The sequence below is a fragment of the Schistocerca nitens genome, chromosome 2 (genome assembly GCF_023898315.1).
Source record: "Schistocerca nitens isolate TAMUIC-IGC-003100 chromosome 2, iqSchNite1.1, whole genome shotgun sequence".
Taxonomy (NCBI): domain Eukaryota; kingdom Metazoa; phylum Arthropoda; class Insecta; order Orthoptera; family Acrididae; genus Schistocerca; species Schistocerca nitens.
This window is the reverse complement of record NC_064615.1, coordinates 866,775,575-866,781,035: the sequence shown is the minus strand read 5'-3', so window position 1 is coordinate 866,781,035 and position 5,461 is coordinate 866,775,575. Positions and strand designations below refer to the sequence as shown.

The 5,461-nt window shown below is 45.3% G+C and overlaps 1 pseudogene; it reads right to left on the bottom strand.

Moving 5' to 3' along the window:
- Positions 1-4,249: 4,249 nt before the first annotated feature.
- On the bottom strand, positions 4,250-4,367 carry LOC126238669 (5S ribosomal RNA; annotated as a pseudogene).
- Between the last annotated feature and the right edge of the window lie 1,094 nt (positions 4,368-5,461).

The window sequence follows — 5,461 nt, the reverse complement described above, 5'->3', positions numbered from 1 at the left end:
CACAACATTACGCGCTTTTACAAAGTTTTCAACTCGACAAAATAAAAACGGTGCTATGGATAACACATCTTGCCAACATCAAAAAGTGAAATCATTTGATACACAACAATGTTAAATATTACCTCTCTGAAAGAATATTAATCCTAAAAATTGCTCTTACACATACGTTATAATGTTGGTCAGTACTACGAAAATCGTCAGATTCCGGTTCCAAGTTCGGTACTATTTAGGATGGAAATCAAGTCTATGTGACAAATTTGAGCGCAAGATTACCCAAGGTTGCTCGAGTTTACAGTGGACGCAAGCTGGTGAACCAATAAAGTTTATGCATCTGCACACAGTATTTACCTTAAGCTGTGACATGCTGCCAACTGCAAGGCCGCTCCCTCCCACTGAAATTCCTACAAAACTAATCTGGCGTTTGTTGAACTTTCTAGCAGAAACTTTCCCTATATTTCTAGATATGCGAGAAAACATGTACTCAGCCCTAGTCTTATTATGTGGCGATATACACACACATGGTTGGAGCAGCATGCATATTATAGTGCCCTCTCGGTTCTTGCAAGAACAAGTAACTAATTTGGCTGGTTTGTTTCTCCACAGTTGGAGCTAAACATTGCTACAGCGAATTTCTAGCTGAAGTGCAGCTGACCTGAATGCAGAGTCCACACACATTTCTTCTCTGCGTCATACAGAGCATTAAGCACTCAGTTCTGCACTTGATGCCAGTTTACAGAAGAGTCTCCCAGAAAATTTCTCTCTTGTTCTCTTCATAGCAGAACTGCCTCCCTCCAATTGGATTCCTTTTTCACATCATGGCTTTTTTCGACCAATAGGAGTGTTCCTCTTATTTTTTAGAAACTCTCTCTACCAATCGCAATGTCCCTTATATCAAACTGCATCGAAATTTCAGTATTTTTCTCCTTCCTAGTGCGTTTCCACCAATCAGACGTTTTGTGCCCGTTTCAGACGCCTAAAGTACATTGACCTTTCCGTGTGTCGCGCCACTAAACGAAATGCGTCACTGGCTCTTGTTCGTACCCCGTTGAAATTCCAAATTGCAGCTTTCCAAATGTTTTTCTCTGTCCCTTGTGCAGATGTGCCGCCACACGCGGCTCTCCCTCCTGAATCACCTGGTCCGGGTCGCTGGCCTTCCTCCTGCCACCCCTTTAAGTGGTTTCCGTCGTAACCCCTGCAGCACACATTCGCTACGCCGTTGTACGGCTGGCTATTCAAAACTAAAAGTGACTCGCGATGCCTCTTCCACCTTCCACTCATAGACATGTATTATATAGGAACAGTGTGTTAATTACCATCAATTGGCTGTCATCACTTTATGAATTACATACTGATAAACAAATGTTCTCATAATCGCCAAATTACGTTAGGTAACTTCACCTTCTTGTTGTGATGTATAAAGGCCTCATGTAAAGTGCAAATCTATTTGTTCTGCCACCTTACAACATATGGCAGGGAGGTTGGCTAAAACCCAACCTCATAGGTACTGCGTGACGACGGGGGTCTGAGCACAGCATAGAAGAAACGCATCGTATCGCTCCGGCTCGGGAAACACCAACGGTTCACACAGTTTAAAATATCCTGTTAATAAACAACCAAGGCCAGTATCGACTCAAGTGAAGCAAACAATAGCCACAATTCAAGGAACCAACCGGTGGTGAAATAGATCAGCTAATAAATTGCAATGATCGCAATAGACCTAGAGGTATCAAGGAAGCTTCCAGCAAAGTGAAACTAGCTTCATCTCTCTCATCAGTGTGCCACGTACCAGAGATGGCTGGTCAGGCTCCGCACGAAGATGGCACTCGAAGTCAGCCACAGATTCCATCAGTCCACAAATATGCCCAGAAACCACTCGTCGGACTCCGTTCCTGAGATGCTTCTGCAAGTGCTCACCTTACTTGCTGGGTAGACTGCTCACACCATTCTCCTTGCTCCAGTACCACTCCCCAACTCGCCACACCCGAACATGCCCCTTACCACATCAACAGCCTCGAGCAAAGATCTTGTTGGCGTCAAATCAGAGGGACATCACACGACAAATCGAGCTAGTGGCCGCAGGAATTCGAAAGGCGACGCCAGCAAGCCCACCACAGCTCAGTATTCATTTTAAAGCCCATGTTTATTAGACCTCTTTGCTTTGAATTTTTCAACTGGCGTTCGATGACTGGACCTGCCAAAAGATTCTCACAGGGCACTCCACTTCCCACCCTGTTCTGAGACGTTCGCCATGACCGTCTCAAGGCAGGATCGCGCTCTGCTTGTAAAGCTGCATTACAAGAATGATGACTGTGCACACGTCGCTACGCAGAAGTTCCAGACACTGAAGGGTTTGAAAACAGGTGTTGGTCCGATTACTGCCGTGGCTCTGGAGAAAATGAGTCGGAAATTTGAAAAGACGGGTTCTTTTGGTATGCAACCTATTAGAGGGAAGAAACGAGCTGATTTGGCGTCAGTGGAAGCAGTGGCCACAATGCATGGGGAGACTAGTGGTGGTGTGCAAACTTGTAGTGAACAGAGAATTGCCCGAACATTGGACATACTCGTGACCATGGTGCGTAAAATCCTGTGAAACATCCATCTTTGCTATCCATTCAAAATTACCCATGTGCACGAGTTGCTTCCTGTTGACCTGCCAGCAAGAGAGGCGTTTGCTTTAGAATTTCTTGCTCGCATGGAAGTGGACAATGATTGGCCGTGGATGATTTTAAGGACAGACGAAGCCCACTTCTATTTGACAGGATATGTCAATACACAGAATTGTCGAATATGGGCAACGGAAAATCCACACAGAAATCAACCAGTACCACTTCCGCCTGAAAAGGTCACTGTGTGGTGCGGGTTTACGGCACCATTTATCGTAGGGCCATATTTTTTCGAAGAAACAGGTGCTTCCGGTCCTATTATCCGTACCGTCACTGGTAAGCACTATGAGTGCTTTTGCGCAGCCACGTCATTCCAGCTCTCCAACAGCGTGGATATGTGGCTGGGAGCATTTTTATGCAAGACGGCACACCTCCGCACATTGCAAATCCAGTTCAGCAGCTGCTGAAGCACCATTTCGGAAATGCTAGAATTACCAGCCGCCATTTCCCTACAGACTGGCCGTTCCGATCGCCTGATATTAATCCGTGTGACTTCTGGCTGTGGGGCTATCTGAAAGATGTTGTGTTCAGTGTTCCGATTGCAAACTTAGCTGCATTGAAGGCACTCATTGCGCAACAGATTCTAAACGTGACCCGGATACGCTTCGATCAGTTGTGAAACATGCTGTTTCTCGCTTTCAACAAGTTGCAGAAAACGATGGACAGCATATTGAACATGTTTTGCGCTAGTTACACGGAAATTAATAATTCTATTTGATTTTGATTGGTCCTTTTTATGCGGTTTTTGGCCTCACTACAATTAAAAACCGATGTGATTGACGCTTTTTATGCGGTTCTTGGCCTCAGGACAATTAAAAACCGATTTTTCCCATCCGATGTGATATGACCTTACTGTGGTGGATGGGCTTACGTAACTAACAGTATCACACATGTACACCCGTGCACACTGAGTAGTACAGTTTGTTTAACGTCAAACGTACACGTTAGCCATTGTTGTACGATTCATTTGTCATTTGTACTCGATCACTATTAAATTATGGTGCTTGCAGCGCCATCTATTGCTACATTTTGTAACTCTTTATTTTTCTTCTTCCATACGATTCCCCCTTCTCCGATAATATTCCGTTGCAATTTGACGTCATTCTGAAGTTATTTCTACAGCTGTTTGAAAGTCTAACTTTAATTATAATCACCCTGGATTTCATTAATTAACTACATAAACTTAACTTTCTGCTAATTTCTAAGAATGTTGCTTGCAGAATATAAGAGTTATTGGATTCTAAGTTATTCCTTTTTCAACACCATTAAAATAAGAAATGTGCAATATCTGATTAGAGCTGTCTGACACCCCTACGTAATACGGAATTGACCTGTAGATGTCTCCAGAGTCGAATCCACCACTATAAAAGCAACTAATCTCCGCCCGATCAAGCCATGAAGACCCAACGGTACCGACCGGCTGCCGTGTCATCCCCAGCCCGCAGGCATCACTGGATGCGGATATGGAGGGGCTTGTAGTCAGCACACCGCTCTCCCGGCCGTATGTCAGTTTCCGAGACCGGAGCCGCTACTTCTCAATCAAGTAGCTCTTCAGTTTGCTTAACAAGGGCTGAGTGTACCCCGCTCGCCATCGGCGCTCGGCAGACCGGATGGTCACCCATCCAAGTACTAGCCCAGCCCGACAGCGCTTAACTTCGGTGGGCTGACGGGAACCGGTGTTACCACTGCAGAATGGCCGTTGGCTCCACTACAAAAGGAGGCAGGCGGTATTTTGTTGTCAGTAGAGTAGCAGTAACAGCAGGATGGGTGGGTCAGTTGAGCTCAGTTACTTCGAACGCGGACTACTCGTTAGCTGTCACATGAGTAACATATGCATCCGCGGCATTTCAACCATTCTAAAGCTGCCCAAGTCAGCTGTTGGTAATGCGATTGGGAAGTAGAAACAGGAATGAACAACCACACTAAACCAAGCTCAGGAAGATCTTTCGCACTGATGGACAGGCCGTCAATCATCCCAGACAGAGGTTATAAAAAAATCGAATTAAATCAGCGGAAAGAATCACCCGTGAGTTCCATAGTGCTACCAGCGGTCCAGCTAGCACAGTGTCTGTGTGCAGGGCGTTAAAAGTAATGGGGTAGAATGATCGAGCAGCACTCTATTAGCCGCAGGTTTCTGTAATCAGTTATAATAATTGGGTTGGTGTACAGAGGGTCGCCACTAGACAGTGGATGACTGGAAACGAGTGACGAATCAGGCTATACCTTACGGCTATCCGATGGAAGGACCGTGTTTTGACGAATGGCTGGAGATCGTTACTTGCCATTATGTACAATGCCAACAGTGAATTACAGATGAAGTGATGTTTCGGTTAGGGGATGTTTTTCGTGGTTCGGATGTGGTCTTCCTTTTACGCTTAAAAACACGCTAAACGTCGAAGCCTATGAATATATTTTGTACTGCGTACTGTAGAGAAAGAGTTCGCAGCAAATGAGCCTATAATAATGACGGTGCTCCCTGTCATAAGGCAGAATCTGTGACGCTAGGATTTTTGGACAATAACATTCCTGACATGGACTGGCCTGGCCAGATTCTGTACCTGAACTCCATGGAACACCTTCAGGACGAGTTAGAACGTAGACTTCGTTCCAGACCACAGTATCAGACATCACTATATCTGGTTTAGACTCTGGAGGGAGAACTAGCTCCCATTCCTCCACAGATATTCTGACGTATTTGAAAGAGCGTCCAGCAGAGTTCAAGCCATTATGAATGTCTAGAGCGGACACGCTCCATAGTACTGCCTAGTAATATTTGTCAGGTGCGTTTGATCACATAC